This window comes from Accipiter gentilis, chromosome 16, assembly GCF_929443795.1.
Source record: "Accipiter gentilis chromosome 16, bAccGen1.1, whole genome shotgun sequence".
In the NCBI taxonomy this organism is placed as follows: domain Eukaryota; kingdom Metazoa; phylum Chordata; class Aves; order Accipitriformes; family Accipitridae; genus Astur; species Astur gentilis.
The window spans coordinates 24,720,750-24,744,992 of record NC_064895.1 but is presented as its reverse complement, the minus strand read 5'-3'; the positions used below and the strand labels follow the sequence as shown (position 1 = coordinate 24,744,992).

General features: G+C 40.1%; 1 protein-coding gene across 2 annotated transcripts in view; it reads right to left on the bottom strand.

Annotated features, from left to right (window-relative positions):
* Nucleotides 1–24,243, bottom strand: part of RCAN2 (regulator of calcineurin 2) — a 90,522-nt gene that overhangs the window by 15,898 nt on the left and 50,381 nt on the right. The gene's annotated exons all lie outside the window — the stretch shown is intronic.

Here is a 24,243-nt window from a genome sequence, read left to right as displayed (position 1 = left end):
GTCAGCATGATACATTTGTTAAAGTTAACTAGGGAAACAGACCAGTTTCGTGGCAAGGAGTACTAAACACTAATACGCATGTAGCAGATCTCCTTTCATTCACTGCCAACTCTGTGGTCTTCTTCCCCATAACTGATAGTCCATCTCTGGCACCCTTTCAAAGGAACCTCCCTGTGGTCTATTAAGCTTTCATGATTTTCATTTCATTTTGCTTGACCTCACTCACCTCTTCCTCTCACCACAGGAGATACTTTGGAGGAGGGAAAAAAATAAAAAAAAAAGAGAGGAGAGAGCTCAGTGGTTTGGTTGAGGGTGAATAAAGGCACGCAGTAATCCCACAAACAGCGTGAAGTTGATAGGTTTGTACAAGCTGGTCTAGTCATACCACCTAATGTTCAAATTGCTGACATTTCACACCTGAGTTATGTTTTTTAACTGCTTTGCTTACAGTTTTGCAAAATTCCATTTTCCTGAGCAGAACTCTACATCCAGTGACATTTGTATAAAGGTCAGCCAAAAGCAGCAGTCATCTCAGTCCTGTCCTGCTTGGAATTTTGATGCTACAACCTTCACAATGACCAGGGAAAGAGGGCTGGGGGAAGGGAGAGAAAGGGACAGGGGACCAGCATATAAGGAGGACTTATGCAGCGTTCAGAAACATGCAGTAGTGTGGATAATCTAAATAAAAGATAATAGTGACCGACTAAGCTTATGTCTTTATGTTACCTATATTACTTATTTCAGACTTCAATTTTTTTAAAAAAGCACCTTGAAGTAAACAAACTTAAATACATAAATATATGTATGAGAGAACAAGTTATTTATATACATACACATACATGAGAGAGAGAGAGAGAGATGATCAAGGTATTGTAATAGAACTCACATAAGCTAAAAATAAGCAGCAAGGTGAACATTTCCTAGTCCCCTGTAGTAGCTCTCAGTTTCCCTACAAGTCAACAATAAAAAAAAATAAATCTAGAAATTCATCATATAAAAAAAGTATTTCACCAACAGTGGAAGAAACCATGCATGGACTTGTCTGAACGCTAGGAAGTAAGTATCTATTACAACTGACAATTTATTAGGAAACAGATTCTCCCTGTATCAACACAGCAGTATTTTCTTGCATCGGCCAGTCCTGTGGGCTGGCCCTCTTTTTGCACAGCATATACGACAATGTGGAACCTAGATCTTCGTTAGGGCCATAAAGCAAAAGAAGGGAGAACAAGATTTCAAATGTGGGTCCAAGAACAGTGAGCACAAGGGATGTTCTGGGCACATTTCGGGACAATACTGAGACGTACTCTCATTAGGCACGGAAAGGGACAGATGGGAATATCTCTAAATAAAGCTGATTAAGTACTGGACGCCAAATGTAATACTGGGAGAACATTAAAGCACTATGGACTTTATTCTGCTTACTCTTCAATTTGATACTGGAGCAGCTTTAGAGATCCAGCTTTGATTAACACTCCTGAAAATGCCAAGGGGGAGGAGGGGAATGAAGCCCTCTGATATTAATACAGCACAATCTATTCACAGTGGAGACGCACCTACTGCACTGACTCAAACTGCATCTCCCATTAAAAAAGATTCATACATCTGAATTTTTCCACGTTTTCAGCTGATAATAATAATGACCTCAGCAGAGGTCATTAATCATCAACTGCAGTTAATGGCCCTCAGCTGCATCTTGAGCCTCCCAGCTTGATATTAATTCCCATATGTCTTAATTGCTATTGCCTGTGACTTCTAATATCTGCTGAATGTACTTATCTCAATAAAAGTCTCAGAGTCATTCCAATCTCTAAGAAAATATATCATATACATTTTAAAGACCTAAGCAAATTCCATCCCTTTCAAGTTTTGCGGCTAAATTATTCAAGACTCATAATCCCCTCAATTCAAGACTTTTAAAGCGCTTTTAGGATTCAGTATTTTTTAAGATGCTTTTAGAAAATAGGTCTTCAAACTTTCAGAATACTTTGAAAACTCCCCCCCAAAAATAAAGGAACATCCAAAGTTAAGCAGCAGTGTTGCTACTCTTAAAAAGTCAAAATGCATGAAGTCATGAGCGATGCATTTATTTCTAGGATTTTGGCATGTCTTCATCCATCCCAGGTATGTCTCCGTGAGACCCAATTAACACTCTGGAGAATGTGAGTAGCCTTCATTTGACCAGTACTGCAGAAGCTCTCACTTCTCCCTCCTGGGCTGCATGGCCTCTCTTCATCTCACTATTTCTTTGTCCAACACTGGGCACCTTTCCCCCGTTGTTTCCTGTCACCTTCCATCAGCTCCCATCAGCCATCATTCACCACCTCTAGCAATTTCTAGAGGTTTGTTTTGGGTTTTTTTAATTAACAAAATTAGCACAAAGTAGGAACATACTAATTAAGGCTGCTGATTACTCAAGCTTGATTGTTATCATTTACGACAGCCAGTGCAGAGGACAAACAGAGCACCATCCAAGGAAGAAGTGAGCACTGGAGTACAAGGTCAAAGCTGTGCACTCATGGACTAAAAACTTATTTCTACTACTAAATGGGAGCTCACCTGGGAACCAAGATCCTATAAGTCACATGACAGAAGTGATGAGTGAAATGCAGCCATACGGAGGCAAACAAAATACTGGATGCATTTGGAAAAGTATTTCTAGTAAAGCATGTAAAGTATTAACAACATTATATGGAGCACTATTATACCTCATTAAAGATGCAGGTTTTGTTGCCTGTATCCCAGATAGATAAAGCCAAACGGGAATAGATTCAGATAAAGGCTACAGGGAATGAATAACTTACTGAATAAGAAATGAAAATGCTTGGCTTATTTAGCAAAACAAAGCAAAGCCTGAGAGGAGATGGGACAATCATCAGTAGTTTACCAGAACTGTACAGAATAAAGACAAAGTATACTCTATAGACTGGAAGACTATGTTGGCATGAAACGAGTGGAAACAATTGGCATAATAAATAGGTTTAGGCTATAAGTTAAAGAAGGTTTCAAACATCAGAGTAATGATCCAGAAACAACCTTCCAATTACAGCAGCAGTGGTGAATGATTTTTTTTTTAAGATTGAATTTGGTTAGTTCATGTGAGGGACTATGACAAACTATGGACACAACAAGCATTGTAAAACATGACTGCCTGAATTAGCAAGTGAATTGGGTTCTGACACAGCAAGTTCCTGTGATTTATTTCCAAACATTTCTTTCATGAATAGCTCCACTGGTATTGTGTTCATTCAGGACAAAAGCCAAGGCCTAATTCAAATCAGTGGAAGTCTTTCCACAGACATCAGTGAGCTTTGGATTAAAGCCCTAGAACTCAGAACACAAATTACATTTTATTGTTCAGTGTGTTTACGCTCATTATCACCCTTGTTACACATTTGATTTAGGAGATGGCTGCGATTTAAAACTTTAGTCTAATCCTTTTTCCTAGAGTTTTGCAAGCAAATAAAGCAAGCATTTTCCCCATTTTAATTTTTCTTGTTCATGTATATAAAAGATAATCCAAGCAACCAACTGTATACAATAGGGAAACTGAGATATAATTGACAATTATGAAATATGGTTTCCCTGAAATTTGTTCTGTACCAGATATAAATTTCTCTGTAAGAAATAAACTCATCTCAGTTCTGTTTCCACATAGCCACACTGGTTGCAACACTGCAGAAAGAAGGAATTTCATAGAATATATGGAGGCCATGCACCAAAGTCTTCTAACAAAAACATTCTACCAACAGATTAATTCCCCATTTATAGCAAAGAGGATGGGCACACTGGTTAATTCTAGGCGATATAAAGGAGTAACTAAAGTGGCACACATTTTTTAAAAAATAATAATACAGAAGCCTAGAAAATATCAGCTGGAAGTAATTTCAGGAATGGGATATGTCAATGCCACATGAAAGGTACTGTAATGACCTAGTGTGGATATTGTGTATGGCTTTTCTCATCCAGGATTAAGGAAGATGGAGGCAAGCTGGAAGAGCAACAGAAGAAGACTGCAAGGATGATGAGGAGTGGTGAGCTTGTTACAGGTAAGGTGGATGATCTTGCCTTGGGAAACAGAAACTAAGGTACGATGTGCTACATCTAAGTATAAAGAAATCAGTAAATGATGTGAAGGGAAAGGGATTATCCAAATTAAAACAACCAATAGCGTTGGTATGAAGTGAAGACTGCCCATTAAAAGATTTAGGCTCAAACTGAGGAGGTTATTTAGCACTAGAGTCATAAAATTTCAAAGTGCCATTGGCCCAGAAGTAGCAAAAAGGCTGATTACTTTCATGAAAAGGACAGGAAGGAAAGATTGCAGGACAGCAGTATGCATTTCTGTAGTCCTGAAGAAAAAAAAAAAAAAGAAAAAAAAAGAAAAAGGGCTTGATTTGTCTCATTAGGACTTTAAAGAACTGGGTTCACCTCAAGTGCTTTTAATAATTATTTCATGAGCGACAGAAAACAAGCAAGCAGCTTGATATAACTCACGTGTGAAAATTCCTTAAATGGCAAGAACTCCTGCAAGTAGCCAGTGTAAACAACAGCCTAATCAATGATCAAATTATCTGCTTTTAAAAAGGTAAAACTTACCAGGAAACTTGGAAGCACATATGAAAAAGCACTATTGATTCTCAGTTAAAATTCCAGGAGTGCTGAAGTGAGAAAATATTTTAAACCAATTATGACGATCATCAATAAAGAGCTCCCATGGTCCTGTTCTCATACTTTTAAGAAATGGCAGGAGAATAAAAGATAAATTTATCATTCAGAGACCACCTTAAGGCACAGGTCTCCACCTCATAGCTTTTTATTTTACCTTTCACTGAAGGTAGCTGTAGCCAAGAGTGTCAGATCTGCCTACTCCCTCTTTACCAGTGAGACAGGGTATTATTTGAATAAAATATTCAGACTGAATACGACTGTCTGAATGTTGGTTTGTAGAAATTTTCTTCTGTTATCAAAGGGAATCCCTTATACAATCCCAGGTGGAAAGAGCAACAAAAAAATGCAATAGAAAAATGTGTCCTTCCACCTGTCATTCATCAGGGTACACTTTAAGATGGTAATATTTCTACATGTGAGAAATTGGGGGGGGGGGGGGGGGGGGGGGGAAGAGGGGAACACTAGGTATTTTGTCAGGTTACCAGAATTACAAAGTAGTCTGCAATGACCGCCTGGTTACCGTACTGTCTAAAGTGTGTTTCTCACCTTGAAATTCAGTGCAAAGTTCTGCTCATCTCTTCCTGAAGTTAGATTAGAGCACTGAGATAGGAGTGAAAAGAGCTTAGGTTTATTTATTTACATTAAACACAGAACTAACTAACCTCTTCCAAAATTGCACAATTGCCTCAGTACCCAAACAAATCAACCCAGGTTTGCTACCCCAGTTCATGCAGTTTGTTGTTCTGTGCTTGGCTTTCTGTTGTTTTTAACAGGTGAAGGTCAGGTAAACTGTGAGCCAAAGATGAAATTAAACAGTATGAGCCAAAAAAAATTGGACAAGTTGGACTTAGAGAGGGGCAGGTTAAAAAAATGCATTAAATCTTGCTCTCTCCAGTTAAATCAAGACCAATTTGCTTGCACTATTGCTATCCTGTTCATGTTAAGGAGGATCCTAATACCTTTAAGTTCTACTACATAACGAATACACATTTTGTATTCCAGATGTGATGCTAAGTGATCTTGTTGCTCTGCTCTTTGTAGTGAACCAACCCTAAACAGAACACACGTTGGCCACAAAGCATATCAGCACACAGCCCTGGTCCATGGCTCACACATGCTGCCGTGTTACCCTTACACACCAGGGCTGTTTTGGAGGCATCTGCATAGAACTTCTAGATCCTGAAGGCCACATCCAGGACTTTGCCTTCATTTTGTGCCAAAATCATTCTGACAGCAGAAATATTTGATATAATGCTTACAGATTCAGTGTCTTGTTCCAGAGACAGGCTTTGAGAAAGTGTAACAGACATCGCACAGTGTGGTGTAGACATTTGTAATTCATCATCTCACAAAAACTTGTGATGACAAAAATAGGTGGGAAACTGGAAGAAGCTTGATAGTTCCACTTCACACTGGGACTGAGGCAGCAAGAGCCATCCCTCATTACCAGTCCTCCGGCATGAAGACAGTCCACCAGGGCATGATAGCACTGCAATAGCACTGCAAACCTCCTGGTACACAAAACAAGACAGACTCGCCTCTTGAAAAAGCAGCTGAAATAAATACATTTATGTTCAGCTCCAACTCATCAGCACAACAAAAAGTACAGAGATAATATCTGCCCCAAAGCTTAATGGAAACAGCATTCACATTTCGGAAGAGGCTGACAAATGTCAGGGGCACAGAATTTTGCTGCGTTGCCTTTTCTGTTTTTAACCAGCTCACATCCCTGTTTACCTCAATGTGACGCACATTCCTCCTGCTTAGCTCCACTGATCTGGAAACCAAAGGCTCCTTCAAGATGAAATAAATTGTTCCTGTGGCAATGCCAAGGGGGTGATTTAATATAGTTTGGAGACTTCTCAATTCAATTTCACACCCAACAATTGAGCTAAAAGAAAAATCCACACTTTACATTTCTTCTTTATATGAGCACTGCTATTTTACTGTATCACCAGCAACAGCTTTTCTGAGCACTCCATATTTGAAGTACTCCAGTTCCAGATGCCATATTAGCTCCCTGAAACACTAGGAGTGCTCTTTCAAACCGGCTGGCCAAGTGCACATTATAGGACTAGATCTATTAGTTTCACCCCCCCAAGTACTAGGAAGCATTCTGCAGAGACATCGTTCTTTGTTCTCCGAGAAGCTACTTTTGATTCCTGTGCTAGCTACCATTTTGTGCAACATCACTCAATACTGTCTTTTTTTTCTCTTTTGCGTCATATTTGGCAGTGAAAAAAAAGCAAGAACAGGTTTGTGGAGGATTTAATGCAATTTCTGTTTTCCAAATAGCAGCTTACATTTTGGCTCTAGAATGATAAAAATAATGCTAATAACAAAGACACGAAGAAGTCCAAGGAGCTCATCTGCATTGGATTTAAGAATGTACATAGTACAATACCAGCTATCAATTTTGTCTTGTTGCTGCAAACATTTAAGCCCAACAATTAATTGGTAGCACAGGAAAAAATTACTGTGTATATGTTTAGCCTGTTTCAGTAATTCCTAAAGTTCCTATTATCTTAATTTAGCAAACAAAACTAAGGAAGAAAAACAACCTTAATTAGTTTTTACCAATAGCTGCTATGTTTGTATCACTAAGGGTGTTCCAGTAGGAGCAGACTGGTGCTGAGGACTTTCTGATTAGGTGCCATGGAGTGAATGCTCATTAGGAGCTGGAGCATATTAGGCACACTACTGGAGAGCATCTTCTATATTAATTTAATCTCAAAGATATCCAGTTCATGAACTGCTCTGTGATGTGAACAAAAAGCACAGTTAAATAAGATCAACAGGAAAGTTGCCTCATGAGAATCCCCAGCTTAGACTAAAAATGCTAATGTAGACACACACAAGTAGTTCTCATAAGAATAGTTAGCTGGCACTCCTGGAAAAGCCAAAAAAAAAAAAAAAAAAAAAAGACCAAATCAAGTGCTAGGGACAATAATAAGGGACTGGTAGTCAAACTTGTGCACGAAACTAGGATTAAAGTTATGCATTATGAGAAGCTGTGTGAAGAATATTCATACTAACTGTACAAACTAAGGGACTGTAAGAAATGCTACCTAAATATCCATCTTCTTATTGCACTATTTTGCACTGATCTTTGACAACGTAAGTTTCATCTGCTCAACCCTTCTGAGGTATACCACTCTCGTCTTCTGTGTGGTGACACTGAGGTGAGGACAGAGTCACTTATAGTCACAGTGCCCACTTTCGGGCAACCATGGGAGTAGAGCCAGTGTTTCCCTAACTCATTCAGGAGCATCCTTCTTCTACAAGCATACAAAAACCAAGTCAGAGCATCTAGAAAGCTCAGTCTCTTAAAAATCTGTTACTGAGCCTGCTGAAGTGTCAGGGGACACGTCTGTCGCCGTCTGTGACGCAGAATCAGGACTTCACTGAACAGAATGCTAAATACAAGAATGAAATATAATAAAGAGAATGCTAAGAGCTGAGAAACCTTGTTTTATTTATACTCTTGGAACTGTAATGTTGTAAAACAACCATAAAATACATACTATTCATTCCCTGTCTCTGTCAACCCAGTTAAACTAGACAAATAAACAAGAAAAAGCCATGGGACAGTTTAAACAAATAAAGTGCTTGCCTTGCCATTTCCTGATTTACTATTTTGCCTACAGTGATGAACATTTATAGCAGTTCAGCTGTTTCTCATCATGGTCATGGGGATTTTTTTTTCCCTTCTCTCTCCCCCAACAACTCCAAACTGCACTAACATGACTAAAAATACAGTTTGAACTTGTCTGGATTTAGAAAGGACACTGACAATTTTGAAAGTGACTATTAAAAAAAACAAAGAAGAGAGTAGAAGAGAATCTCATCCTGTGCTTCTCCATAAATGTTATTTAACTGTCAAAAAAAGGTACAAGGGAAAACTATTGACCCACCAATACACACCTGCAGAAGTTTAGTAAAAAAAAATCTCTGCTAAAATGTAGCTTCAAATACAAAGGAAAACAGTCTACTGAGAGACAAAAATGTAGAAGTCACTTTTCACTCAAGGCGTTAGTCTTACTTTGCACCTCTGCACTAAAACATAAAACAAAGAGCCTCTTACTACTCTCTCTTGCCTTTCTCCCCACCATTGCAGCCCACAATGAGTGGGCAGAATCTGCAGTACTGTGACCACCGTCTAACACTCTGGTTGTACTACTTGTCTGTTTCTTACTCTTGCCAGTCTGTCCCCACCATCTGTCATTTGCCGTCTTACACTTAATTTGCAAATTACTCAAGCAGGTCTGTTGTCTGTATACATTTGAACAGCTCCTAAAAGCTACAGCCTCCAAGATTGGAGTCTTTATACAATAAAGATACATGGAGGACAATAATACACTATCTCCAGTTGAGTGACTGAGTGGAGTCTGTAGCAAACCTACATAAACTACATGTGAATAGCATTTCAAGCTTAACAGTATACAAAAGAAGTATCAGAAATAAACATACAAGGAAGAGATAAAAAGAAAACGAAGAAAAAATCATCCTAAAAGGCTTTTATGATTCAATGAAGTCTCCTTCTGTAGCTTTCCAGTGAAAACCCATCTTCATCATCAATTATTTTTGCATATTTTCTTTTTAACCTATTTTGCTCTTTGTAGTCCTTCCTTCACTAATTCTTTATATGAAAACATTTGAGCTTGATGCATTTATTTGAAGGGAAAAAAAATCTTTTTTTTACTATTACGTAGGATATAGATTTTTCTAATAACAGGAATTGTGCTACCAAAAATGGGAAGACACCAGTGTGTGTGGGGGTGTGTGTATATATATATATATATATATATATATCTCTATTATTAAAAAAAAAAAAAGTAAGAGAGAGGATAACTACGGGTAACAGTCTGTTCGTCCTAACTTCAAATGGCAGAAATTCCATAGACTAAATGATGATACTGCACTCAAAGAGGCAATTATAAGGCATTGCAAGTATATCATTCTCCCACATTCACTGATTGGTGCCCTCAGAGGAGCCTCAGATGAACTATAATCTGCTGGGTATAAATGATCTTAATGCTGTTATCACTCTAAAAAGTATACTGTGATTTTGATTTTGCAGATCATGGAAGCAAATAGATGGAAAGTATCTGCATAAACAGAGATGAGGCACTCTTCCCTCCATGCTTCTTCTATACTGTCACTGTAACACCCATTTCAGCATTGTCCTACAAAAAATCGAAGATGCTTTCCAGTTTGAATAAACTTCAGTGAAAAAAAATGTGCTTGAAATGTTTTTACACTTAAGAGAGGCTGTCTTCTCCCCCATCAGATGTCTCACTTGTTAGAGGACTCCAGGATCCCAAGCTGCACAGATGCTGAAATATCAAAGAAATGCTGTACATTGGTCTACCTGCCTAATTAAAAAAATTGCAACAGCGTATTTTCATTTCCAGTATATACCACAATGCTTAATTAGCCTCTAGAACTTCATAGTGTTACAGTACCTAATGAAATTAAGAATTTAGCACATGTCAGAAAATTGGGTTTGTGTAGGCCAGAAGAGAGATTTGGGGCAGACTTGGCAAGCAGTTTCCCAGCACCCAAGAAGGGGTTCCGAGATGACAGAGCCAGGCTCTGTATCAGGTACATAAGGGCAGAAGATGAAGCAATGGTTTCTATGTGCCTCAACAGCCGCTAGTACTGTCCACTACTAGACGGGATACGGACAAAGGAATTTCAGTCTTACAGTGATATAATTGTTTTATTAGGCAGATGGAAGAAACCCCAGGGTGAAAAAGCAAATATTCCTGACCAAACTGCTCCCATGTCATTTTTCAACCAACTGGATAATTTCCAGTTGGCACGGATTTTGTTTAGAAACAAGAATTGGAAAGTAGACTAATCCTATCTTACAGCTAAACCCAGCACTGCTCTTCATCAAAATCATTTTCATTTCCTGATGTGAAAAATATAGCAGTAACAGCATGATATTAAAATGACACTGGACTGGCATTATGAAACTGAAGCCGCTCTTCAAAGAAGCTTGTATCCAGAGCAATTGGTAAGAAGGCAACAAGCCCAGTGACTGGCAAGCAGAGTGCTAACCAAATGTAGGTTTTTTCTTTTTATGAACAAGTTTTTTAAAAAATAAGTAGGACGTATAAAAATAATTAGTACCCCGTAGAGTCCAGTTTCTTGCCCTGCAGCACTGTTTCACACTGTCTCTGTGTCAAAGAAAGGTACATGCCTTGTGAATGCCATTATGTAAGTTTATAATCTGTGTATCTGCAGTGGGAGACAAACATGTAGACTTGAGGAGTCTGGCTTTGAGGTCAGTGAGGTTTTCGATTGAGATCTATTTGGTGCAAACAGATTCTAAGTGACATAAGAAGATGTGGGACTACTGATTTTGGGGGGAACTAGTCAGTCAAAATAAAGGGAAGCAACCTGTTCACTACTGAAGTTACATCTTCAAATGCCAGAGGGTCTCCCAGACCACTCAACCTGATGCACGGACTATACCTGCATCCAGGCGCAAATCACTACACTGCAGAAGCAGTGTCAGTTGTAGCCTCAAGAATAGAATTGACACTTTTCAATTTCAGTTGAACTGTTTACTTAATCAGTATGGGATACTAATATTTAATTAAGAACAAATTATCAATTAAAAGTGAACAAGTTTATCCTGCAAGTCCCTTAGTGCAGTCCAAAGACTCCTGCCAAGAGATATTTAAATCAGAAACACAGCAGATCCATACTTGCTACCTATAAACCTCAAATTTGATGGAAAACATTTAGGGGAGAATAAATCAAAAGAGGTTGAAAGCAAGGGTACCTTCCTATAGACAAGTGGTCTCAAAATAGAGTAGTTCAATATATACCAATCTGCAGCTATTATCAACCACATACTTTATTTTACACAGAGATATACACTCCTATTAATTACCATTTTACCATACCTATACCAATAACTTATTCCCTCAATGGGTTTGCATGGCAAGGTTTTGGTAGCAGGGGGGCTACAAGGGTGGCTTCTGTGAGAAGCTGCTAGAAGCTTCCCCCACGTCCGACAGAGCCAATGCCAGCCGGCTCCAAGATGGACCTGCCACTGGCCAAGGCCGAGCCCATCAGCGACAGTGGTAGTGCCTCTGGGAGAACGGATTTAAGACGGGGAAGAAAAGCTGCTGCACACAGAAACTGCAGCCAGAGAGAGGAGTGAGAACATGTGAGAGAACCAGCCCTGCAGACCCCAGGTCAGTGCAGAAGGAGGGGAGGAGGAGGTGCTCCAGATGCCCCAGCAGAGATTCCCCTGCAGCCCGTGATGAAGACCCTGGTGAGGCAGGCTGTCCCCCTGCAGCCCAGGAGCTCCACGGGGGAGCAGATCTCCACCTGCAGCCCATGGAGGACCCCACCCCGGAGCAGGGGGATGCCCGAAGGAGGCTGTGACCCTGTGGGAAGCCCATGCTGAAGCAGACTCCTGGCAGGACCTGTGGCCCCATGGAGAGAGGAGCCCAGGCTGGAGCAGGTTTTCTGGCAGGACTTGTGACCCCGTGGGGGACCCGCGCTGGAGCAGGCTGTGCCTGAAGGACTGCAGCCTGTGGGAAGGACCCATGCTGGAGCAGTTCATGAAGAACTGCAGCCTGTGGGAAGGACTCACGTTGGAGAAGTTCATGGAGAACTGTCTCCCATGCGAGGGACCCCACACTGGAGCAGGAGACGAGTGAGGAGCCCTCCCCCTGAGGAGAAAGGAGCAGCAGAGACAACGTGTGATGAACTGACCCCAACCCTCATTCCCTGTCCCACTGCGCTGCTGGAGGGGGGAGGAGATAGACAAAATCGGGAGTGAAGTTAAGCCCAGGAAGAAGGGAATGGTGGGGGGAAGGTGTTTTTTAAGATTTGGGTTTACTTCTCATTACCTTACTCTGATTTGACTGGTAATAAATTAAATTTTTTTCCCCAAGTCGACTCTGTTTTGCCTGTGATGGTAACTGGCGAGTGTTCTCCCTGTCCTTATCTTGACCCATGAGCCTTTCATTATATTTTCTCTCCCCTGTCCAGTGGAGGAGGAACAGTGATAGAGCGGCTTTGGTGGGCACATGGCATCCAGCCAGGGTCAACCCACCACATTCCAAAAGTAAATTCTCCTTATCCAAGACATTTTAAACCTTTTCTTAAAGTCCATCTGCTCTGCTTCTGTTTCACTATAAAACTATATAATCTATAAAACTGTATAAACTATAAACCTATATAAAATAGTTAAAGCTTAAGCAGAAATTTTAGCAAACACCGAGCCAATGACACTCAAAAATATTCTGCATTGTTTTCTAGGATGCAGTATGCATTGTATAATCTCCTGTTTTGGGACTGCTACTGTACGCCAAGCAAATGTTCTTATTCAGCAATACTTAGTGACACCTAGCTCTTTGCCCTACCCCAAGAAATATCACTACTTTGGGAGTTAAAACTGTGGGCAGGAAGCTTTGATCACTACAGTTTTTCAACAGTTTGTCTAGTTATCTGCTACAAAAGCAAGAAATAGATATCTAAACATCTTTCCTCTTTATTCATTTATTTAAAAAATTCAGGCAAAAATGCATCAACTTCCCAAACCTCTAAAACTTTAAGTATGCCAATAATTTACTTCAAACATAAGCAGCATACTTATTACTGTTATGGCCCAGCATTTGGCTTTGCTCCCAGCTGTCGTGATTAATAAGAATTTTTTTTAGTTCAACGATTCTCAGATTATGGTTCAAGGACTAGCAGTCGCCTGCAGAAAGCTGGCTGGTCGCACAGTCCTGGAATTACTCTAATATAATCAGCTGTTTCTAAACATAAAGGTACTACCTTTCACACTTCAGTAGTTTTCTTCTTAGGATCTGTAAACAAGATAGCAACATGAAATCTCATTTTTAGACAAAAAAATGTGCATTTGAAAAGTCTAACCAGCCTGAAGAGGCAAACGGTGCACCTGCAATAGCAAGCTTACTTAGACTGACCAGCGGCCACATTAGCACAGAATCCAAACTAATAAACTGCCACTCAACAGAATTAACCTGCCCAGCATCAAAGTACCAGAGAAAGAGACTCTAAGTGATACACACTGTCATCCATATGTCTGGAAATTACCTGTAGGGAATCGTATCCTGGGCTGCATAAAAGGAAGGGTGGCCAGCAGGTTGAGGGAGGCGATTGTCCTCTACTCCGTTCTGGTGAGACCCCAGTTGGAGTACCGTGTTCAGCTCTGGGGTCCTCAGCACAGGAAAGACATGGACCTGTTGGAGCGGGTCCAGAGGAGGCCACAAAGATGATCAAAAGGACGGAACACCTCTCCTGTGAGGAAAGGCTGGGAGAGTTGGGGTTTTTCAGCTGGTAGAAGAAAAGGCTCCAGGAAGACCTTATGTGGCCTTACAGTACTTATAGAGGGCTTGTAAGAAAGATAGAGACTTTTTACCAAGGCCTGTAGTGACACTACAAGGGGCAATGGTCTTAAGCTGAAAGAGGGCAAATTGAGATTGGACATAAGGAAGAAAGTTTTTATGATGAGGGTGGTGAGACACTGGAACGGGTTTGCCCAGAGAAGCTGTGCATGCCCCATCCCTGGCAGTGTTCAAGGCCAGGTTGGATGGGGCTTTGAGCAACCTGGTCTAGTGGAAGGTGTCCTTGCCCATAGTAGGGAGGTTGGAACTAGATGATATTTGAAGGCCCCTTCCAACCCAAACCATTCTGTGATTCTACATTTGTTTTGATCACAAAAGCATGATACTGCTGACTATTACTCACTGCAGTTCACTAGAATTTGAGAGATTTGCTTCACACAACTCTTCAGACACATGAATTTCTTCATACAGTTGTGATTTTGATTTCTTTTCAGGTGTACTCCTTTGCACTGAATTTCATCCTGTTGCTTAATTAAAGGTTGTTCAGAATGTTGACCCTGCCCCACCAGCACGGTGTCATCCACACATTTTTTTAAGGTTTTTCTTTGTTGACTAGCCTCATTAATCTCGACCTGGTTCCAGGAAGAAAACATGTGAGCTTATCTACTTAAATGCCTTCACTGTTTGAGAAGGAACCACTTTTGCTTTGGACATTTTTCAAACAAATATGCACCCACTTTATGGAAATTATATTTAGACTGTAGATCACTTATGAAAATTACTGGAACAGCCTGAAAGCTTTAGTCAAAATACCCACCTTCCACGTCTCCTTTATCCCACTTATCCAGTTGCCCTCTCAAACAAGGCAGGCATATTGATTTGACATGATTTGCTCTAGACAACCCAGGCCTAATTACTTCCAAAGTACTTACAAACTTATTTCCAAAATTCAAGTTAGATAAAAATATCTGTACTTATCCGGGCCTTTCTCCCCCTCCTCCTTTTAAACAGAAATGCTATTTCTTTCCATCTCCCATCCTCAGCAGTCTCTCTGTAACCTGTGAATTCCCAAAGATCATTTCAAATAGTAGAAAGATTATTTCAACTATATCATAAAGCATTCTTTGATAGATTTTATCAGGTCCTGTACACTTGAATAACTGTCTTACCTCTGTATTTTTAGCACTTTTTCTCTGCTCTGACCATTACTAGGGTTGTTTTTTTCTGTTAATTTAGCTCATTATCTGTCAAGCACTTTATATAACACACATGAAATCAGTCATACTGTAACCCTCCCCACAGTTTGTTATGTATGTATCTTGCCGTTAATGGATTTGCACATTGTTTTCCTCTTCTTTTTATGCATCACAAGACTTTCCTTGCTCTTATTTAAATCCTCTGCTAATTGAAATTCATTTTATGATTTTGCACACTTGGTTTTCACTTTATATATAAATCCTTAAACTGTTGTAAAGCAAAAGGAGTATCTGATCTGGCCATAGCAGTCTCTTAATGTACATCCCATCTGTCCTTTGCATCAGGACAGATAATCTCCATTATGCGTTCAAACACGCCTCCTTAACTGCTAATTCTCATGCACTTCTCTGTCTCTCAGATAATCTTCTTAGGAGACACTATTTACCAGCTCCATAAGGTTGCTGAAAAGTACTTAAAAAAAAAAAAAATTTTCCTTGTTCATCTGATCTTAGACTTACTTTATTTCAAAAGCTTACTTCAAAGTAATTTTCACCAAAAGTACTTGCCATTATTAATTTCTTCCTTAATTGCTAAGATCAAAATCAAAAATCAAAACCAAATTACCCACCTCCATTTGCTGAAAGAAGCGTGCCCAGAACATTTTCATAATTTTGATATATCACATCTTACTGTATCATTTACTGGCTGGATACTTTTAACAATTTAGAAATAATAGTTATTTATTTCTAGTATCATCTACCACACTGGACAAAAACAATATGGAAAACACACAATTCCTTCTTGCATTCCAGAAGGATGAAGCAGAAAGGAAGATAGAGAAGGTAGGAATAAGTCATACTAAAAGAAAATAGATAATTTTTTTTCGGGGGGGGGGTAGGGTTTACAAAATATTTCCTGTTCCATGCATGCCTATTTGTCTTAGTCTAGCCACATTCAATCATCTAATTCCTTGTAAGACATTTAACAGCAAAAAGTTTTGAGGTGGGAGCTGAAAGGAGAGCAGCAGCAGCCCAGAGTAAGAGTTCACAAAGGGATTTTGTTAACTGGAGGTGGAAGGGAAGCCTGTGGGAGATGCTTTCAGGAAAGTAGAAAGCTGTCAAGATTAATTTACCTAAGGTTTCAATCATGCTAACACCTGCTTGGTGAAAGCTTTTTCACAAAGTCCTCCTTTTTTGACCATCACTGGATTTTTCCGGCATCTTGTCTCAGCTTCTGCTCTCAAAGTCCTTAAATCATTCTGCTACATCATGAGAAGTCAAAGTCATCTGTTCTCACCTTGGTCTTCCATTGATTATTCTTGTTTTCATCAATTCTCCCTCCATCCCAACTTCTCTGCTGCTGTCACCCACTCAATTAGAAGGCCTGCCACAACCTACCTCCCTGCCCCAGCCTCCACAAGAGTTTTCTCCATACTTGGTCTTGCACCACAGAGGCTACTTCTGATGGGGGAAAAAACCAACCAAAAAAAACCCCAAAACAACCCCCCTCCCAAAACAAACAAAAAACCCCGCAAAAAAAACACCAAAAAGGACCCACACCAAACCAACAGCTACAGACAAGTAGTGGCTAAAACAAATTTCCCAGTATAGTTCTAATTATTTAGACAATGAAAAAGTTTGTATTCTTATTGGTTTAGTTACTGGTTTTCTCTGAGAAACATGGAAAAGTAACCAAAACTGAATTAACCTTGTCATCAAGCAAGAGAATACACAGCAAAGGATGATGAAACTTAAGGTTGGTAAACTTGGAGTAAGACTTATACAGCAAATGAAACAATCTTATTCTTATCTCCTCCATAAAAGGAACATCATTTCTTGAGAGGATTAGCAGTACTTTTACCATAATTTGTTCATCTGCCTGGCCTGCACAACAGCACATCTGGCCTACATGAACAAAAGGACACATGAGATTTCTGCAAGGTTACCATTCTCTGGCCATGACATGGGTATAACACAGCAGAACTCGATGTTGCATGATTCAGCTGTCTGAATGCCTCCGCCTTTTATGGCCAACGTAACAAGATTACTCACTGCAATATATGAAGCAGACAGATACTTCCGCAAGTGACAAATTGAGCTGAAGAAATTACCGTGTACAGCTGCCTGCTGATACTGCTCTGAGCACAATAGGTTCATTGTGTTTCTCAGCTCAGTGACTATTATTTCAACAGATAGGACTATCTGGTGCTGCAAAACTGGAGGCTCTTCCATGCTGCAGTACATTTCTCCTGCTAAATATGAATCCATCCTGCAAGATAAAGTCCATCTCTCCCTCCGGATGCTGCCAGAATCTCAGGCAGTTTCTGAAAGGCAGCAGGTTTGGGCTAATTCCAAAAACACCCAAAAAACCAGCTAGTAACTAAGCAAAGCCCCTTGCTCTCTGGAAAACATCTAAAGCTCAAACAGCATTTGAGATTGAACATCTACAGAACCTGACTGTTAAAAATAAGGATTATTAATTACACCAGATGTGATACATTCCAATCCAGTTTCCTAATCAGAAAACTTACTTCCCAGTTCCTTAGTTCTCCATCTGGAAGTGAGAATACTTAGAACTTTTTATCTCTAACAACACTTCGAAGTTTTTCAGCAACTCCAGGAGTACAGAATAGACACACTGCCATGGAGATGCTGCTGCAGCACCCAGCTCTGCACAGGCCCATCCAGCTGGTTTCCTCTTGCGGTTTGCTCTGCAGACACCCTGCAAGGACAGTCGGGCTGTTTACTCCATCAGAGCTGCTACAACCAAAGGCCTCTCCTTGATTCAGCACCAACAGAAATTCCAAATGGGGGCAGTTAAATGTATCACAAGAACACTGATGTTGTGAGGAGGGGATCTGTGCTTTCAGGAATTAACATGAACGAAGCAGAAATCAACCTGAATTCTAGGTGGAAAGCATAGGCTGGAGCCAAACTTGATGGCTGCATGTGCATTTCAGAAGCACTGTCAATGAGGAAAAAAAGGGGAGAAGTTTACCGTTTGGCCAGAAAAAATTAAAGGTATACTATCCTATACTGCAGATGGTGCAGAGGGCAGCTAAACTCCTATGGCTCAAGCTAGCAGTAACTGAGGCTCATCTATATGATCTACACCAAACAAAAGAGTCAAGACTCAACACTAGGAAGTCAGTAAATACAGATACTTCAAGGAGGGTTAGACAGTACAGTCTCAGAAGTCTCCCGTGGGGAAAATTTTAATTCTGTTGGCATTTAGGGGAAGGTGCTTATTGACACTTAACCATTAGTGGGGGAAATTTTCAGGAAAAGCCCATGCACGTAGTCCTGGCATCACTATAAATATGTGGATGGAAAACACAAAATCCTGCAGCAACTGAACACTGACTAGAGGCTTAGCTTGGCCAGTTTCTGGACCTTGGCAGCTTGTGTGTTAGCCAAGTGTTTGATAAACTGTGGTACTCTTCTTGTTCAGCATCTGTTTGCCAAGGAAGAATTCACTGCTTGAGACCACACTGTCATGGTTGTTTGCATTCTAGCATATGATTAGATAATATCTTCCAATGCAAATACGCTGTTTAGCACATGAACGATCAAAACTAAGTAGATTATCTAATGCCTTTGGTAGAATCACCCCTAGAAAATATTAAAGGAAGACTTGTCCAACCATAAAGATATCCATTAGTCTATGTGCAAAAAAAAATTATTCAAGAGATACACACAAGGTTGGTGCAGACCTCTACCTCAAAACCTGCAACTTCTCTTAATATCAAAGCTTAGATCATGCTAAGAAGCAGCAAACGGTATCAGTAAAGCTTGAGACAAAACAGTGCACCTATACCGTACCTTCAGAGAAGAATGAGACTAGACCACTATAGACCTGAACACAATGTGCCCTTGAAAAACTTTTTTGAGAAAAACTGAAAGAATTTGGGTACTTCAACTCTCTAGGTTCTTCTGGGAATTCTAACCAAAGTAATTATTTAATGAAAAATCAGTATTGCACTTGCATCTCTAGCAGAAGTACCGCAATCTGTAGCTGTACTGATTAATTCTTCAAATCTGCTGAAGAAAATCATCATCTCTTCATTGCTCCTCACACAGGCCGGGCCATTTATCAGTATAATTGCAAGGTCCATCTTACCTTATTACCTGCCTTGGATTAATGCTGCACCTTCTAGCAACACATTCTAGCTGTTATTTATTTTCATTTGACCACAAATTGCTCATTGTCTAGTTATCCTTATTAAAAGGAAATATCTTCATGTGACTTCCAACAGAAAGGAGGATCAAAAAGAATACAAAAACCTCTGACTTGTTCTGCTGTTCACTCTTAGTATTAAAAGGGTGAAGAATGGGAAACAGAAAGCATGCCATATTCATAGGTGCATAAGCACCTGCAGCTGCCACTGACCTCCAGTGAAACAGCAGCATTCCCTTCTTCTGAGTCAAGAAAAAAGCAAATACAAATAATTGAAGGTAAGCTTGAAGGGCACATCGTGACCCTTAGAAGCCATACCATTTTATCACTTCTTTGGAAACCTCTTAAAAGAGTTCAATTGCCTTCACACAGGGTCTGTTAGAAGGACAAAGGCAAAGCCTAAACTATTTTTGTAGCACGGGTTACTGGCAGTGCCTCAGTCTGCAGTAGCACTGGGTGAATGAGACCCAGGTTTGCTGGACTCAGAGAGTCTCAGTGCTGACTGAAGCCATGCAGCAGGGTCAATTTCCTGGAAACAGCATTACAGCTTCTGGGACCTTTAGAAGAACAGCGAGAACAGGGCTACCATTAAATTAAAAGCAGAAAATATCTCTCTGGACATGTACCTGCTTATTTAGGTACTAAATATTTCTGTTGCTGTTGAAATTTTTTCATATTTACAACATAGCAACCAGTGCTTTATATAAAAAAATAGAGATATTACAAGCCTCTTAAAACAAAGGTGACATCTTTCATCTAACTCCCTTATTTTACATCATTTATATCAATATTACAGCTTTTTGCACACTGTAGAAAAAGAGGTTGCACTTTGCTCTCCAAACCAAACAGTCCTGTTTTAAAAGTGTTAATAGAGTAAATGAGCAAGAAGCTAAGTGTTTTCATTCTTCCTCTTTGTTACTTACTCTAGGTGAAGACAGTAAGCAGAGATCAAAAGACATGTATATCTATTTCTCAGCTTGCTGGATCTTGAAGATTTCACAGATTTCTGTGCACTGGGTAGCTGGCAGTATCCAGAGGAGCAGTAACACTCCTCCCTTTTTCTACAGCTTTCTTCACTTGACTCTAATCTCAGAGCACTTAAACTTTAAACCTCAGGACATCTCTGTGAATGAGCTGGTTTTACAAACGGAGAACTGGAGAGTTAAAAACACAAGAAGCTAGTATGCTTTTGTACTCTAGACCCCAGAAGTTTAGATACGATGTTAGACTGCTAAACCTCTCAAAGGCAACTGCAGGGCAATAACTATTCTCCAAATCATTGATCCCAAACAACTAGGATTAGCAGTGTGCTTACTGGAGCATTTGAACTGAATAATGAGTTTACAGATTGACAAGAGATCCTGCCCCAATGGGGATTAATCCCCCAAAACAATACAGTGACAACAGGGAAACTATTTCTGCTATTTCCCTTTGCTGGCTGGCTCACGTCCACATTGTTTTTTTCCTTGTATTAAGATAGCTTTCTTCTCCTCATTACTTTACATTACTGTCTTCTGATACAAATTCAATCAGTCTGGATCGTTAGTACTTCTGCTCTGCTACAGTGGCCCCAGTTATACCTTGCTGCCTAACGGAATGGTGCATGTGAACATAATTGAAGAGAGAACATGAAGAATTAATAATATAAGAATATCTTGCTTAGAGTAAGAAGTATGAGTTTAAATTCTCTTCCACTGTTTCAGTGATGTCTGGAATTTCTGTTAGAAATAAACAAGATATTCATTAACTAATTGCTTATGTAACAAACATCATTACATAAAGTTATCATCTAGAGGCACCGGAAGAAGAATTTTAATTATCCAGGTGAACTTCAAAGCAGAACTGTACTTCATGATTTCTACAGTTCTCTTCTCAAGTTTCCCAATTCCTGATACACAAACACTGAACAGTCAGTAGCATCTTTATTAGTGTGACCCAGTTTTTGGATTATAAAAGACATTTCAAAGCAGCAACTGATCAAAACCGAAAGGCCTGTTGGATGGGTTCATGGATGGTAAACCAAGGGTGTCAGTGCTGTGGGCCAGCTGCCAGTTGCAGGACATCCACACAAGCCTCTGTTGAAAGGACGAGCCACTCCAAATGCTGAAACTAAAAAGCTTTGCCTTCAGTACTAAGTAATAGCTCTCCTGTTCCAGAGGCCAAATGGAAAAAAGAGTATCTCCAAGCCTGTCTGCCAGATGCTAAGAGCACAATGCCTACAGAATAAGGTCACTTCCATAGGTGTAAAAGCAGCAATAAGCTAAGGAGCTCGCTCCGCTCCAAGACCGCTGCCCAGTAGCAGCCTTTGCCTCTCCGTAAGAATGCCCCAGCACTGAAGGGCTGTTGCCCTGGAGGAGTGACAGCCTCAGGAGGCATCATTGCCACTTGCTGCAAGAGCTCCTGCTCTACAGCCCAAATACATACCAAGCTCTTCCACCGCAGGCCTGGCAAACAGGGCAGCTCCTTTCCACACCTCCACACCCCTCTTCAGCTTGCTGGCTGCTGTCAGCCTCCCAGGTGCGTCCAACCCACATGCTGTAAGCGGGACAGGGATGGCTCCGTACAGCGAGCATCCTGCTCCAAAGCCTTGAAATAGTGAGCTATGCTGCAAGCATATCCTAAAACCTAAACCACAATCCTTGCTGACATTAGAGAACTACTTCTACAGGACTAATAGCTCATTTTAGCAAATCTCATCAAGCACTACACGTATCATGAAATCTTTAATGTATCTGTTCTACCACTGAAGAAGCATTCCCTTCACACAGCCAGAAGGCTCCCTACAAAAAACTCTCCCCTATGTGAAAAGCTCTAGCAGAAGAAAACTGAAAGGACAGTAGCCTAGACTTCAGTTTTCAATACTACTTGTGCCTTCCAGTTGACCTGCAGAAGGGCTGGGCGGAGAGGTAGGTGCACACAGGAGAACAGGGCAGGGGGAGAAGGCAGGATTTCTGTGCTTGCGTTTGCTCTTCTACTGCACGTTCCACACCCATCTCTTTTCAGAAACAGCCTCCTTCCTTTATAACCTTAAAGCTTGATGTTCCTGTCATCTTATTGAAGTCAACACAAACATTTTTATGTTGACAGCAACCATACTGTCAACAACAACAAAAAAACCACCTTGAAGTGAACCTTTTTTGCAGACAAAAAAACATTCTTTTTTTCCTTTGCTGCAGTTCTCCTGGGTGCGAGCAAAAAGCAGTAGGTCTCTCCACCTGCAAAATATCAGTAGGGCTGAAACTTTCACAGAGAGGATGCCCACGCTGCAGCCTGCTGCGTAGAGAGAGACTGGGCATCAGCACGGAGCTAGGCAGGCTTGTGCACTGGAAGCAGCCTAGCTGCGGTAGCGCTGCACACAGCCTCCGACAACCGAGTTTGTTGACAACTAAGTGAAAATTAGCCTGCAGTGAGCTGTGGGTCACCGAGGACAGACTGCTTCTAGCATCTAAGCCAGCCAACTTCTAAACAGACTTACCGTTTCTAAGCTGCAGTGCAGTCTGCAGTGCAGTCTCCATTGTAAATATACCTAAAGTCTTTGCAGTCAACATTTTAATTCAGACATCAGAAAAAAAGAAGGAAAAAAAGGGCGTTTTAACCAAAGCAAACAAAGTACAGAAAGTCTAAGTAACATGAAAGGGATTACAATTCCTGCAATGTCTCTGTAACCCTTTTGTTCTCTTTTATGGCATGTTCCTGGGCCACACTCTCCAGATGCTGCAGCTTAAATCAGGCTAATCCAAGTCTTACAAAGTCAATGGAACGCCTTCTGCTGATTTTATGCAAGCCAAAATTTTGCTTCTTCATTGCTACTGCCACATGAATAAGGATAACAGAAAATTACTACAACTTTAATTTCTTGCATAGTCTTACGCTGAGCACAGACCAGACACTAAAAGACAGTTGCTTCAGGTACAAGCCCATATCAATGCAGGTATAATTCCTAAATTTTAAAAAACCACGTTCTTAAGTAAAAAAAAGAAGAAAAAAAGGAATAAGAAGATGAACATTTTACTACTTCAAAATGCTACAGGAAACATGTCCCAATGCAGGCAAGACTGCTCACCTGAACCATTCCTCTGAATTATTCACTATTTCATCTCTAAATCCAGTATTAAACTGTTAGGAAAAAGCTTCTTAAATTAAGAAGAATCTCTTGCTGGCAACACAAAAGCATCTGTACAAAGTATACATGATATCACCTGGTAACAAACTAACAGAGAAATAAAAATTGTAATAACCTCTTGCAAGTGAAAGTGGGTTTATTTCCAGACATTTCCATTGGCTTCAATATTTGACTCAGAATTAAACAGAACAGGGGATCAAAATTTGACCTCCAATTTGTAAATCCTTCTTCTCCCTGTTCCACTCTTTCAATATTAAGAACAATCAGATTAGAAACTAATGTATCTTTGTCCTTTAAATAAACTGCTGAATATCACTGTATTATGCCTATGAGCTCTTTCAGATGATCTGTGAAAAGCATATTTGAAATTCCTCTTTCAAACTTAATTTGCAGTGATTTTCTTGCAGTAATATGAGAATAAATGAAAAAGATAATTGATTTCAACAGTAAGCAATTACACACAATGACTTTTCTACAGCAGTTGTCTAATTAAGAGACTATGAGCCCAGCATATCAAGCCTTAGATTTAAGCACTGTTTTTGATGTATTCATATGATATGCGAGATGCACAACTTTTTGTATACTGTTATATTGCAGATGCACCAAAATACTTGCTACAAACTTCTAACCCTTCACAAAAAATTTATACTTGTATACATTATTTAGATCTGAAGAAAGAAACAGCTACCGTTCAACTGAGTAAAAATACCTTAAGATTATCATATCAACATTGAT